General features: G+C 43.9%; 1 protein-coding gene across 1 annotated transcript in view; it reads left to right on the top strand.

Moving 5' to 3' along the window:
• Nucleotides 1-3,180: 3,180 nt before the first annotated feature.
• DENND2B (DENN domain containing 2B) overlaps nt 3,181-15,677 on the top strand; it is a 176,855-nt gene continuing 164,358 nt past the window's right edge. The window contains exon 1 of the mRNA XM_065635154.1: nt 3,181-3,245. The gene's annotated coding sequence lies outside the window, so the exon portion shown is untranslated. The remainder of the gene's footprint in view (nt 3,246-15,677) is intronic.

Raw genomic sequence — 15,677 nt, 5'->3', positions numbered from 1 at the left:
TGACCTCATCAGCGTTTATAAAGATATAAAGGGTGAGTGTCATGAGGATGGAGCCAGGCTCTTCTCAGTGACAACCAATGATAGGACAAGGGGCAATGGATACAAACTGGAACACAGGAGGTTCCATTTAAATTTGAGAAGAAACTTCTTCACGACGAGGGTGACAGAACACTGGAACAGGCTGTCCAGGGAGGTTGTGGAGTCTCCTTCTCTGGAGACATTCAAAACCCGCCTGGACGCCTTCCTGTGTAACCTCATCTGGGTGTTCCTGCTCCAGCAGGGGGATTGGGCTAGATGATCTTTTGAGGTCCCTTCCAATCCCTGACATTCTGTGATTCTGTGATTCCGTACTGGAAAGTGGTACTCCCTTTTATTGATTTATTTATTTTTAACTTAAGAGGTTCAAAATAATAATTACAGTATACAGGGTTGGGTGGCTGAGTGAAGTAACATTGGTACAAGGGCAGAGCACCAGGTGAGCCGCCAGTTCAGGCCGCCTGCAGACTACCTCCGCATCCACTCTCACAAAGAAAGAAGCCCTTTCGCTTTGGTAAGTAGAAAGAAAGCGCAATGCGTTTTGGCCTATTGCAAGCGAGATTTACCAAACAAGCAAATTCGCTCCCTGGAACCTGCTTCTGGCCCAGAAGGATTTTCCGGCAGGGCAGCGCATACCCGTGAGGCCTTGTCAGCCCCACCATGTGCGAGGCTGCAGTTGAAACAGGCTGGGAAAGCGGCTGTGGCTACGTGTAAATTAGAGCCACTCTGTGGCTTTGCTTTTGCTTGTGCTGAGGTGATGGTAGAAAGTGCAAAATAAGCACAGAAACTTTAAGTGCAGTATGGCCAAGGTCAACAAGTAGGCCCTGTTTTTTCAAGTCCTTTGTTCTTGTTTGTGGAGCTTTGCTGGCTGTAATCTGTTTGGTGAGCAAGAAAAGTTCTCTCCCAGTTTACATTTTATTATCTTCCAGTTGCTTAACCAGAGCAGCAGCTAGCCCCTATAATAAACAAGCCCTCCATAGGCTGCTTGTTCATTAAAACACATTGAAGGCCCAAATTCAGTGTTCAAATACAACTTTAGATTGGGTGTCCTGTAGTCAAAGGAAGATGTAGGCAGCTAACAAGTTGGTTGAGGTCTGGGGGACTGAATGCAACATAAATGGGGGAAAAAAATAATACTTGATAAAACCAATGTTAGCATGTTTGATATGTTTGTTTGATGTGCTGGAGAAGCTGCCAGGACGGACTGCTTCCTGCTTACTTGGAAGTTGAACATCTTTCTTTGAGCATCATTCTTTGTTATCATTGGTCTCCTGGAGAGGCAGATGGGTTTGTTATCTTGCTGCACTTGTGAAATATACTTGAAAAGGCCTGCCTATGTTGTTTTCCTAACGGGGAAAGAAAATGGTATTCTTTTTATATTTCTGCCAGGTACTTGTAGCGGTAGCTTGTTATTCCTCGTGTGTTGAAATTTAAACTCTCACCATTTTTTGATGTTCAGTGACACAGTACTCCTTTCGCAGCTGAGTAAATACATCTGTCCCAAGAAGGCTGATGGCTGAAGTAGCTTTTGCTTTGAAACACACACACACATCAGAATGCAGATGAAAGTTACTCTTACTTCCTGTGCATTTGCTCTTTTGAAATATAGTGGAAGTTTGTGAAATGCTGGACATTTATACCAGATTTCATTGTCGTGTGGGATGACAGATGAGGATATCTCAAGACAATATATCTTATTTTGTTGATGAGGTGGCAAAAGCCAAAAGTATTTCATCCTGAATACTCAGCTCTGGGTTCAGATAAATGTCCTTAGGTAGGAAAGCTCGTTAGCATTTACCTAATGCTGAGCACCATTTCGGTTCTATTTCAGTTAGTGGAAGGAAAGTTAGCATGTGCGGGAATTTGTATTTCCAGTTACAGAATACACGTGTCGCTCTTATCTTTATTTGTCTTATACTCCTATTATCATTTGGTTAATATATTGTGAAGTGACTTGTTTTATAAATTCCTACATAATACTTCAAGATTTAGGTGCAGTCTTTGTATTTTCCGATACTCATGGTTCTGCTAACACCTAGTATATCCTGCCTCTTTTGTATGGTTTTTACATCAAACGTCTTGCGCGGGTTTGTCATCAGTTGATCCGGCAGAAGGACATGGCAGGCGTCCCAGGGAGCTGGCCCCCACCACGCTGCTTGTGGCCCGTGTGGAGCACGTGTGATTTATCGCTTGTGCCATGCGGAGCCCTTCCTCGCCCTCCGGTACGCGCGTTACCGTGTCCTGGCTGCGGAGGGGCCGCGGTCGGGCGCTGCCTCCGGTACGGGCGAGCCCCGCGGCTCCGCTCCCGGGGCGCTGAGCGTTACAAAGCACTGTCAGCAGCCGGTCCCAGCAGGCTGCATTCGAACCTTGAATGAAGTTCAGAGGCGTGCCGCAGCCGCCCTCTCCCCCTCTCTTTCTCTACAGGTACTGTTACTCTGAAGCTACCCCGGGGAGCTTGGAAAACTCGGGCCAGCGCCGCAAGCTCGGGCGCCCCGGCCCCGCCGCCCCGGGGGCTCGCCCGCCCCCCGCGCCCTGATGGAGACCATCTGCTCCGGCGCCCGGGCGCAGGAAGCGCGGCGCTGCGTTCCTCCTTCCTTCTCTGCCCCGTAAGCGGCTCCGCGCGGAGAGGAGCCCAGCACTCCTGGGTTTTTAAATAAAAAATAAGCGGTACCGCTCCTCTGGGGTAGAGGGAGGAAGAAGATTGTCAGGCGCGGGTCTCGGTTCTCTCCTCCTCTCCCTGCCCATCGCATCTCCCCGCGGACAGGCCTGTCCTGCCCGGCCCCGCCGGGCTGCTCCCCTTCCTCCCGTCTGGCCAAGACCCGGGCTTGGGGCCGGGGCCGGGCGGCGCCCACCCCTCCGCGGGGCCGGGGCCGGGGCCGAGCGCTGCCGGCGGGAGCGGTGGCTCGGCCGCCCGGGACTGCCCGGCCGCGGCGGGGCTGCAGCCCGGATCGGGCTGCGCTGGGGGAGCAGGTTTCTTTGTTGGCTGCCGGGTGACTGGTTCCCATTAATCTCCCGCACTGGCCGTGGCCGTCTCCACTTCCTGCCTTTGCATACTTCTCTCTCCCTCGATCTGAGTGCCTTCCCTCCCCCTTCCCTCCCCCCTTTCTTTCTCTCCCTTTTCCTAGCTTCTCCAAAAAAGCTACAACCGCTGGGTTGCGGGACGGGGGCTGCAGGCGTCCGGCGGAGGGAGCGCATCCCTGCGCGCCTCGGTAAGGGCCGGGGAACTGCGCTGCTCGGGCGGTGGTCCCCTCTGGGGACCTGGGCAGGGAAGCGGGGCTGAGGGAGAAACGATTGATCGTGCTGCGGTTCGCCGTCCCTGTTCCCTGAGAGCCTCCCGAGAGCGGGGCGGGCCGGGGATGCTGGGCGGCGGGAGCTCCCCGGGCCCTGCGGCTCCCCGGACCGCGGAGCCCTCTCGGCAGCGGAGCCGCCGGCCCGCGGGGAGCGCAGATGGGCGCTGGGTCCTTGCGCACGGGCGGAGCGGCGAGTTGGTGCTCCCACGCTGGTGCGTCCTGTGCCGCCGCCGGGCCTCGCGGGAAGTTTCTTCTCGCGTGGGTGTCGAGGGCAGAGGCACCCCGGAGGGACAGAGCCCAGGAGACCACCTCGGTGGGACCGGGCCAACGGCAACCGGGCCGGGGAGCCAGCCCGCCGAGCGAGGGGCTCTGATCTGCAGAGCGATGGGGAGCTGTGGCACTTTTTTCCCTTCCAGTGCCCACTTGCATCGTCTGTCCAGCCGGCTGTAATGTTTGCAGGCGTGTTGACAAGAGTAGGGGAGCCACCTGGACTTCAGCGGAAGACTTTAGGATCCCAAGACAGATTTAGCTGAAGAGCTAAGGGAGCTGCTTCAGCAGTTCACTTGGTGGGAAAATCAGATGTACTGCTCTTGGCTTGGTACCAAGCATTTACTTTACTAAGGAGCAGCGGTCACTGCAATCAAAGAGTAGCGGCTACATATGAGAGAGCCTTCTTATGTTTACTTCAGTTTTATAATTCAAATGTACTCAAATGAGTATTATTAGTCAAGGTAAATGAAGCTGGATGCATAGTTTTATTGCATAGAGTATGTTAGTAGTAGTGTTTTCCACACCCTTGTTTTACTGTTGCACTGACTTCGGGGGATAGGTTTTCTTCCATTTTTATTCTGAGCAATCAGTCTTTAACTTCAGCCAGATATTGGATAATCCAGTAAAAACCACCTGGAGTGTTCAAAACTTGAGGAAGATGAAAGATGAAACTGTTAGTTGTAGTGTGATTTCTGGTGATGCGGAGTAGGATGAATTGAAGTGAGGTTGTTTTGCCTTTAAGACTTGATAATTTTGTATTTATGTATGATTAATTTATAGTCAGTAGATGAAAATATTACATATAGTGAAAGGGTAAGTTAACAGAAGAAAGGTAAGAGTATCTTGCATTTAAGGTGAGATTTGAGAAAAGCATGTATGTTTTAGGAATATCAAAATTCAACTTTGATTTTGATGATTGGGTTATGCAGGTAGCATAGTGGAAATGTTACCAGGTTGAGGGGTGAGACTAAGATTTATGGCTTTGACCATTCATTTCCTTCTTACTTTACAATTAGTTATTTAAAGGAAAACTGCAACACCTTTAAGCAATTACGATTACTTTATCAAGTTACCTAAGAATGTAATCCAGCACCTTTTAAAGCTAGCTACAGTCTACATATTGTTAAGAGTGACTAGGCTGACAGGGAACTGCCATGTTGCTTCTGGAACCAATTTCCTCTGCTAGTATGGAGGAGTGGGGAGTAGGGCTCCTTGGGAAGGGCAATAGAGTGGTGGTGGTGCTGGGCCTCACTGGGCACGGAGACCATCCTGCTCCTAAAGGTGCACAGCATGTGTTCTCCTCTTGTATGCAGAAAGAAGAGAGTTCTGCCTCGCCTGGCTTTCTCCTGCTGCCTTCAGGGTGCTGAACTCCCCTAGACAGATTGTTTGGTGTAGTCACTGCCCTTCCCAAGTGCTGGGGAGGAGAGGTGCCTCCTGTCCTCTCCTACCCCTACAGCATTTGTGCTGTGGCTGCCAGAATTTGCTCCAAGGATCTCAGGACCAAGCGTTGCCTTTCCCTTTAAGCAAGTGACTTTTAACATATACTGTAGCTCTTTAAGGAGCATGTGACCCCTGATTATTGGTGACCCTGTAAACCATTGTGTAATCTGTTGACTGTAACGTACTATGCCAATTTATTCTTGGTTGGGAAGTCTTGCCAAGGATTTGATGGAATAGCATGATTTTATCCACTTTATTGTTTTCATTGTGTTTCATAAACATCTAAGACCCTCTGGGAAGAATCACTGGGGTGGCTGGGCCTCCTTTTTTTTTAATTGCTGGTTAAATAAATGTTGCCAGTTTTAAAAAAATAAAGTGGTATGCAGGATCTCAAAATGCCTGGAACTGCTAAGCACTCATGTTTAGGAAGCAGGACTATTTTTACTGTAGGGGCATTTAAAGAAATGATACTAGCCCCTGTGAAGAGGTCACTGTGAAGTGCGCTGAAGAGCCTGCTTTTAACTGCAGAGCAAGACCAAGTTTCCCACAGTTGAGTAAAGCTAAAGAATCAGATTTGTACTTTTCCCACTTGACTGAAGAGGGAGAGGATAGACTTTTTGTTAGTTCACAGTAGTGGGAGTGAAGAGGCCCAAATTCTTATAATTAAAAAAAAAAAAATCCTGGTCTTGGAGCTTTCTGATTCCCTCCAGTGAGTGTCTGTGATGGAGCTGTATGACTGAAGGATGTTTAATGCTTTCTGGGAAGGGCTGGGAACTGGCAGCTGAGGATGTAGTGTATCCCTTGGGATCTATGTTTGTGGGAGGTCACAACTCTCTTGAATGGATCCCTGGCTGCCATCCTTATCTACAGCTAAAAGAACTGGGGTAAAACTTTTTTTAAAAAAGAAAAAAAAAAGCATGAGTGTTAAGAAGCCAGGGTGATTTGGGATCCTAAATCAACTCAGTACATGGGACTGAGGTTGCTAAATAAATTACTTTGGATCCACAGAAGATTTTCCTCAACTCATCTGCCTGGAAAATAGAAGTACTTGCTTTTGATGGCTTGAAAGAATGTGGTTTAGGTCAAAGTTACCACTGTGTGCTAGACCCATCATTCCATCTATGGGGTCTTGAGTAATCTAGAAACGGTTAATGTAATCCAGTCTCTTGCAGGTCAGAGGACCAACATCTGGACTGCTCAGACTTTCAAAATGTACCAAGTGATAACTGAGCCAAGTCGAGTTTTGGTCCAAACTTCATTGATGTCTTGTTTAACATAAATTCAGTTTATATTATGAATTACTCTTTTTTTTTCTTTTCTTTCTTCTCTCGATGCTTAGTACCATGTGTGTTAATTTTGTCTCTGTGCTGTAAAGTGTGTGAAACTGTTGCTTTTCAGATTTTCTGGTCTGCAGTTGGGATTTAGTTGGCAGTGCAGACAGAGGCAAGTTTGGGGAACCGAATCCAAATATTTACATTCTCAATTTGGCCCAGTCCTTTTGCTTGTAAACACTCATAGTCATATTGAACTTTGGTGAGGTTAAAAGTGGCTTTGCCAAGCCCTGGGGAGTCACACCCTACAAGACCTGAAATTCCCCCTTTTGGGAAGAGTTCTGGAAATGTTTTTTGGGTGTATGTACATCAGCTGAGCATTAGTACTAGTCACTCTTACCCCTAATCCAACTGCAAAATCTTTTCCTGTATCTTGCTTTTTTTTCATGTAGAAATGCCTCATGCTGGTGGGATGTGTCAAGTTGAATGTTGTGGAAGAGAAGTCCTGCCCACCTAGAGGTGCTGTGCAGACTCCACAAATCCTGGTCTTCTGTGCTGCTCTAGAGCTCTGCCCTGGCAGAGAGGGGCTGTGGTGAAGATCTTCCTCTCTCCGCAGCTGTTGTTTTCCCAGTCCTTGCTGTTTGGGTGTGCAGAAACAAAGTTTGAGGACTGATTTGAACAATAGGGATGTGTGCTCATGGAGGATCATATTTAAGTCCTCTTTCGATTCATACAGACTTTGAACAGCTGTCAGGTCTTGTTAGAAACTTTTTATTCACTAGGGACTGAGTCCGAAAGTTTTGTTCTGCATTAGCAATTGAACTTTCTGAAGTTCAGTTTACCACAAACTGTAGGGATAGGGATCAGCTAGTACATTAACACTCCCTGGCCAAACCACCCTCTTGTTTGGGTCTGTCCTTCTGTTTGGGTTTGTTACTGTTAACCAGAGATTGAAATTAGATATGATAGTTTAGTTGCAGAGAGCTGGAGACTATGAATAGAGGTGACTGAGTTGCAATGAGTTACAGTAAGAGTTCCTGCTCATCAGCTGAGGCCCGTAACTTTGTATTCTTAGCCAACCTAGTTTGGAAGAAGACTGCATTAGCTTAATCCACAGTGAACATGTTTAGAGTAACCTAACTTTGTTCTCTATCTGGAGTGTATACCCAAAGAGTTATAACTGTTCAGGTAACAGAATGCTAGAATTCATACAGCCAGTGCTTTTGGGATGTTCTGCCATATGCTTCTGACCTTGGAGATGCATTTGTTAGGTTGAGGAACACAGGAAAAGAGTAGGTGTTCATTTTTAATGCCACCTTTCACTGTTCTTCGAAAATACGTTTGTCTGAGCTTTATCTGCTGAAAACGTGTCGGCCACTGCAGTGTAGATAAGACTTCGGTGAATTTGTGCAAATGGAAAGTCCTTAAGGACACACTTGAAAGCACCGTGAGTTTTTGTCGGAAATGCACCCTCTGTGTTTTTGCACACACAGGAATGAGATGTTATTTCAGTTTAAGTATATCTGCCTCCTATTTTCTCTTTAAAAAAGAGACGTAAAAATGCTTGATGTATGAACATTTAGTGTTAGCACTGGTGCCAACACAGGAAACCAGGTCTTTGAGTTGAAACATTTAACATTATTCCTCAACTCCCATGTTTTTAAAAACAGTCATTGTGTGAAGTTTTAATACTATCATTCATCTCATCGTTTTGATGGGGTCATCACACTGAATTAATGGTTTGCATTTTTTCTGCTTAAGAAAAAGATCGGTTGGTCTTCATGGGAAATCCAGTGACAATGGCAGGGGACAGATGCTAACCAGCTAGCATTATGCAAAGCACCCTGCTTGGCCTGCTATTCCAAGTATGAGGGCAGAGACCAAAGCACTTTAGGAGTGCTGCCCTGGAAGATCTCACAGCCCTTCTTCAGCGAGGAGCAGATGTTCCGGATGTGGACTCTGCTCATTGTTCTGAGAAGTCCTTCAAGTTAGGAGATGGATCTGTCTCTTGACATTTTTGCTTTCAACATTGTTACTTCTTTGAGGGAGTGCAAAGTTTTTGCAAGACAGGGTGGAATGAATGAGGAGCTTTAATGATTTTGATCCATTGTCCTGGTGGAAACTCTTATCACTCAAGGTCACTGGAAAGGGAAATACATTTGGCCTGAAGTCACGTTGGTTTCTGTGTGGGCACAGTGTGCTAAAGAAAAATGGGACATATTGACTCTCTGTGTGTGAAAGTTCTTCTCATTTGTGCTACAGGATTGTAAGAATTGGAGGTTCCAGTTTGCCTTGTCTTTCAATTCTGGCTCTAGGCTCACACAATCCTGTTAGCCGGTGGTGTTCAAATGAGCTTCATTACCAGGAATATTGTTTTGAAGATATGGCAGATCAGCAAAGTGCAAAAGCTTACCAAATCTCCTGTGTGATGGCAGGCTCCGATTATTTCCACTGTTAAGTTGCAAAATAGGCAGCAGTTCTACACCACAGCTTGCATTTTACTGCCTGCTATATCCCTGCTGTATTGTTAGCTTCAGTCTCCGAGCAGAACTTCCCCTATGCCGCTTAAACTGTGTAAGAAATGGCTGACTTGAAAGGAGACGAGATCAGAATAGGAAAGGACAGAAAGGGATCAGAAAGAAGATGCCTAAAATAATCTGAACCTCCCTATAGGCCTTATGTAAATACTACTTAATCTCCAAAATTGTTAAAACAGCATTCAGTACTTGTCGATACAATTAATATACCTTTAGGGTATGCATATTTCTCTGTTTGTGTTTTATGGATGTATCCATTACCATTTCTCCTGTGGAAATGAGTAAATATCCTGAATTATTTAATTGTAATGCAAGGAAGGCCAAGGACAAGCACTAGGAGCTCATGCTGTCGCCTTCTCGGCACCTACCTTGTCTGAAAGCCCACGTGACACTCATGGGCACTCCTGAGCTTCAATGGCACAACCTTGATTGTCTGGTTTTGCTGTGAACAGGCCTCAGGATATCTTTTAAGCCTCCCTCCCTGCTTTCGCAGGTGGTGTGCTTCAGCTCTGCCCTCCCTAGTGCCAGGGATTGGTGCTGATGGGTTTTGTGCCGATTGGCTCGGCGCTTTATTATGCTCTGAACCAACACCTTGAGCAGGACTCTCTGAGGCTTTTGCTGCTGTAGTTGCTGAGCAGCCAGCAGAAGAATTGGTCTTTGTCTCCAAGCATGTCCTCACGCCTGGGAAGCGAAGGGGGATATTGCTGGGTGGCACAGCTACCTTTGCATCCAGTGCCAAGGTGAGATGGGGATACTTTTCATTGTCTTGTCCTGCTTTTCCTGTGACTACATAGCTTGGATGACACAGATATATTCCTAGAAAAAATAAGTTCAAGAGAGGCAGGGGCTGTCAGACTCCTGCCAGTTTATGTGCAAGTAAAGCTTCATCTAAACCACCGTGCTTTGGCAAAACTCACCTGTTAGTTCCCAGGAAACATTTGCCATTCTTTTTTCTTCAGGTTTTCTTAGTGAGTTTCTTCTCTTATTTCTCCTTTTAGCACTTGAACTTCCCTCTCAAAGCACCCCAAGCTCAGCAGCTGGGCTTTAATGGACTGTGTCATACCCTCTAGTTGTGCTGCTGCTGTGTCTAGGCTGTATGTGAGATCTAGGTTTTGTGGGTACCACTTTAACTCTGACTTGAGCTTCGTTAGGATCTACAAATGGGATAAACAGTGACAGAAAGATTCTTCATTTGCCTGTGAGCCCTGGGGCTTCTTGTCTGTCATAGATGTTCTCTGATAGCAGCTATCTGAGCTGCAAGAAGTCAGCTGGTGACTTATTCCTCTGCTTGGCCATTTTTTCAAGTGTTCAGATGTGTGTTTAGTGGAACACTAAGAGAGATGTTAGATTGTACTTTGCACTCTAAAACCAGCATCACATAAGATTTGGTTGAGATTCAGCTTTAATTCTGGCTTTGTTTGCTGTTGAGTTCTCTCCCTGCAAGACAGTTTTCTCTAACGGTGAAGCTGATGAATGTGCAGCTAAGATGATGTCTCCCAAATGAAAGAGTAAGAGACCCACGAGGTCTTCAGTGGCAAGCACATGCTTCAGAGATAGAATAACAGTGGAAGATAAAAAGTTATGAGAAAAATACATTTTTTATCCATCCACCTCCATGAGATGCGCCTGGTGGGGGGACACTCCAGGATATATGGCTGAAGGGAAATGATTGTCTTGTCTCTTTTGTTGGGTGGATCATTGTATACTGTGATATTTCTTGCAACAGAAAGACCAAAGACCAATAACTAGCATAACAGCACAGCCTATAAGAAAAATAATTATTTTTAGCCAAGCACACAATTATGCGCAGAGAGTGTGAGATGAAGCAGACTGTAGTTTTTGGCCTACTACTCAGAACTACTGTGAATAGACTGGTGTGATAGAGGAAAGAATCTGGCCTGTTCTTAAGTTTGGAGAGATAGTAGAGCTTTTTGACCTGTAAAGTGTATCTGAGCTATGGGGCTGGAGGTGTGCTCTGGAAGCAGGGTAATAAGGTTCAGTGGCATGTTCATGTGAGGAATTAAAATATGTAATGAACTTTGCGAGTCATGCATACTCACGAGTCCATGGATAAAACATCAGGAATCAAGCCCTGGAGAGCTTAGTGCTTTGTGTTGGATTAAAACTTCCTTTTCCCTTCCCCATATGCTTTGCAGCAGAACAGGTGGGCAACCACATCTACTTGTCAGCCCAAATAAACATGTAGTGAGAAGGTTAGCTGGGGCGGAGACCACACAAACCAGTGGGATTTGGACCAGGTGAATTATTCCATCATATAGGATCATACATCACATCAACTCTTCCTCACCTGGCACTTTATTTCTTCTGCCTGTGACTTTTCAAATTGTTTAATTGTTTCTGAAACCAGCTTTTCCCTGCCCCAATCAGGCAAAGAGTAAAAGGCAAGTACCTATCAGCTGTTTTGAAATAAAGTTTTTTTGTGGAGGCTTAGCTTGACCCTAAATGTTGGCTAGTCAGTGAGAGTTTTTGATCCAAGACTCATTGACATAAAGGAGATACGTTTATATATATATATGTATATTTTTTTTTTCAATACACAACAAAGCGGCTTACCTCCATAACGTCTAAAAACTGTATGCAGGAATTGTACACCTGGGGCTAATTGAGGTATGTTATTTTCATCTAAAGGCTTTAATATACAGAGTTTAAAAGTCTGAATGATGAGGGCTTCTGAAGCAAATAAAGATTAGTGGTTTCTGGAGTAGGGCAAATGATAATATAAAACAGGAGCTGAAGTCAGACAATGGCAGAAAGAAAATGAGATATTGCAGCAATGTAGTATCTTTCATTTGTAAATCTAAAAGCACTTAACAAAATGTAAATGAAAGAAAGACTGCATATAACTTTGGTAGATGGAGGGAAGCATCAGGTCAGGAGAGTAATCCTGAGAACAGATAAAACCTTTTCTCTCCATTTTCAGTTTAAGTCTTAGGAAAAATAGAAATTTATTGTGAGGCAAAATATTTTCTTTCATCTTGAACTCTAAATAAATACCCAGCGTAGTGCTTTTGAGGCAATACTACTGCTGCCCTTCAGTCCTTCAACAGGCTTTTTTTTTAAAAAAAAAAAAAAATCCTAGAAGTTGATTTCAAGTGAAGTTACCTTCAAAAGGTGTGTGATTAGGTGGCGAGACTAGCAGAATAGTTTAGGCTTTTAATACCATGTTTCTTAACTACTTAATCTCGAATATTTATTAATGGACTGATGTATATAGAAAGGCATGATGTTATTCCTTTTTTTTTCTTGGCAAGCGTGAGTTATTCTGTACCTACTTATATTTGATTTTTGAGACTTAGTCTTAACCATTATTTCTGGTTACAAGGTGGCAGTTATTTTGTATCTACTCTTCCCTCTCCCCTCCCTTTCCCCTTATTATAAACCTATGCCAAGAGGCGAAGATACACTCTCGTAGATCAGTGTACAGCCCAGGTGTACATCCTATGTAGAGTATATTTATCATAACTATTCCAATGATTGTAACTTGTCCATATAATTTTGCGAGTATTCCAAGCAGCATTTTCTGTGTGCTGATTAAATTAGCTGTAAAATCCTTTTTATTGATATAAAAAGAGGTTAGCTTTGATGCACAAGGTAGCACAGCAGGTGTTTCAGTTATTCTCTAAACTTCATTTTGACCAGGGAGTGGAGGAGACAAGACCATTTCTGCCTTCACAATTTCCTATCTTTATTTATGGGTGCTCAGCTCTCTACAAAGCCTTAACCAGGCTAGATTCAGATAGCATAAAAAAATGCTCTGGCTTTTTGTACAGCCCTACTGAGATGCTCATTTTCCATTAAAGTCAGTTTGAACCAGATACAAAAATCCTCAGTGTGGCTTTGGCCTAATTGTTTAACAATAAAACCATCCACATGTTCTTCTTAGAGGGAGCTCAGGATCTTCACATTAGGAATGTGATGAAGTATTGCAAGCAAAAGTCAGCAACTTATTGTTTCAGTGTTTTTCTTGTATTAAAAATACTTATACATGTCTGTATACATTTCTATTGAAACAGAAAAGTACCTCTTTTTTAAAACAATTTAACCCCAAAATATCTGTTTTACTTTTGTTCTTAAACTTCAAAGAAAACAGCTTTGCTGTGTGTATAATTTTTTTTTCATACTCTTATCCCTTTGAGTTTTATCCATCATGGGAATAATTGCCAATAAAGAGGATTGTGTTTGTCTTTCTCCAAAAGAGAACAACTTCTTTTTCAGAAGCAACTAGTATTAAGTACAGTGTCTATCGAAAGATGTAAACCCAGGTAAAGAGATACTAGTTTGCAAATCTCTTGTTCTGTTCCATGCTTTGTTGTTTGCCTGCTCCGATGTACTCTAAGTCATTCCATTATCTGCAACCTCAGTTTCTCTGTGTGTCTGTAAACGGATAGCTAATAAATCTCTCCACGTATTCCTGAGATCTGCACATTAAAGAGGCAAAGATTACTAGATGTTTGTATTAAACTAATTGTTATAACATGTACCTTTGCAGTTTGCTGCATTTCTTTCCTAACCTGGAAAATATATGATCGGCCTGAAATTGCACTCTGAAGGCTGATGGCAGTTTTACTGTAAAATTTCAGTGAGCAGAAAATCCAGCCTGAAAAGTGCATGCGACTTGGGGAGCTCTGGACTTAGGGAGACAGTACCTTGTGTTCTGCACTGGCACTTCTAACCAAGCAAAGAAAAGGTGTTGACATTGGAAGGAGCTGCAGCTCTGCTCCTTTGCCAAATGTGAGGTGAAGCCCTGAAGGGAAGGAATAGCAATGATGTATGACCCAGCAAAGAGTATTCAAGACAACATTCTTGAAGTAGCTAAAACCACCATGGTACCTGAAAATTCACCAGCTGCCAGCTGGGCATTCCTGTTAGAGCTCAAAGCATGTAGGTTTTATAGGCCTATTGAAGCAGGACTGTGCAAGGGAACTGTTATGCCATTTTTTGTGATGCAGCACAAGTTCTGATTTTCCTTTTTCTCATCACATTTCCCATTGTCCAGTAATTGTAGCATCTGTCAGGTTACCCTTTCATTTAAACAAAATAGTACAAATACATTTACAGTTAAACATGCTATATAAATACCTTATTTTACTGTGTTATTAAATGTGTAACAAATCTGTTTGGCAGCCACCTAATAGGAAATGGTGTATAGGTCTGTCTTGAGCATTTACTGGGCTCTAAAGTGTTCAGGTTAAATTGGGTTTTAGATAACAGTTTCCCTGAAAAAACTTTTGAGTAACCTTATTTCTTTTTCAGTCCCTTGGATTCTGTAAGAACTCTCTTAGTTTTTTATATATGCTGCCTGTTAGAATTGCTAGAGTGACTTCAGTCCTGTGAAGCAAACCTCACTGCAATGTTTCCAAAAGACATTTTTGTACAGTGTATAAGGATTGCACTTGGGTAATTTTTTTTTTTTTAAGCTATGTGGATAAAATACAGAAGGATGAGAATAAGCAGTAACAAGAGCCATATTTACATCCTCAACTGTGCTTTGGTTTCCGCAGTGTCTTTTTACTCCTGCTGGGTCCCACAGCTATAAGTTTTTCTCCTGTCCCCTCTGCTGTGTAGGGGATGCAGGCTGGCTAAGTGAGCTGCTCTCTTTTCCTCCCCCAGTAATTTTTCTGGTCCTTTTCTACATTCATGTAGACATTTCCACAGAGCTTGGATCACGAGCTGAGTTGTCTGATCTTTCATGACAACACTTTATTGTATTTACCAAGTTTCTTTCAGTACCATACTAGATTTGTTGCTACTCTGGAAACTCTCTCCTTTCCTTGTAAGCTGGTGGTGGGACATTGTTTAAACAAACCACCAGTCTGGGTGGCAGTTTCTGGCTCAAAAGGAGGGCAGAATAAACACTAAAGGGACAGAAAGTGGTTTCAACTCATGTATCATGAGACTGAATGGAGGTGATTTTAGTATACTTGCCGCTTGTTTTCCTCAGAGCTGTTCTTTGGCCTGAGGGAATCGCTCCTGCAAAGTCTCCTTGGTTTAGGCAGTTTGTGACCTGCCCCCTGGCCCCACAGCTGCTCCATCCTCCGGTGGTTTGGGCATGTCTTTACACCCGGCCGAATGCCAATTGCATATTTGGGACTGAAACCCCATCTGTTTTTTGAGCCAGAAAAAAAAAATCCTGAAAATGTGTCTGTCTTTTATATTTTCTGAAGCATGTTGTTCAAAATAGGGGAAAGAGAAGTTTAAACCTTGAACTGTATAAATACTTCAATTATCTCGGCAAAATATAAATGCAATAAAATGCATGAAAACCAGCATGATACTGTGTTTCTTAGAGGAGGGTAGCGAAGTAATGGGAAAAAAATTCCCAACAAGGTGAAAATGAAATTAGATCTTCCAAGTGGTTTTGTTTCTCATTTGGAAAACTGATCCATTGATCGCTTTCTGTACTATGCTTATTAGCAAGAGCAAGTGAATTTAAAAGCAGGGACAAACAAGCATTTTTCCACGGCTGATGCTTAACAAGACTAGGGTTATGTATACTTCCCAAAAGCTGAGTGATGCCCAGTTGTTGCCTACCTGAGAGTGCAGTTGTAAGAAAACCAATGCCTTTAATACTTTGATTCCCTGCTCCATTTGTCTAGAAAGCAGCTCCTGAGGGATCATTGCACTGTGAGGAGCACGCTCCTGATTGGAATTTGTGATGATGAGTATTTTTTACTCCACTGAATATAAAAGGGGGAAAAAAAATCCCAGTATGGTATTGTTTTACTCTTGCTTAAAGGAGAATGTAAATTTTTCAGGAGGATGGGAAGCAGTGTGGAATCTGCCTTTGAGTTAGGACTAGTGGGTTTGGCAAA

This window comes from Caloenas nicobarica, chromosome 5 (assembly GCF_036013445.1).
Source record: "Caloenas nicobarica isolate bCalNic1 chromosome 5, bCalNic1.hap1, whole genome shotgun sequence".
NCBI lineage: Eukaryota > Metazoa > Chordata > Aves > Columbiformes > Columbidae > Caloenas > Caloenas nicobarica.
This window is presented reverse-complemented; position numbering and strand designations above follow the sequence as displayed.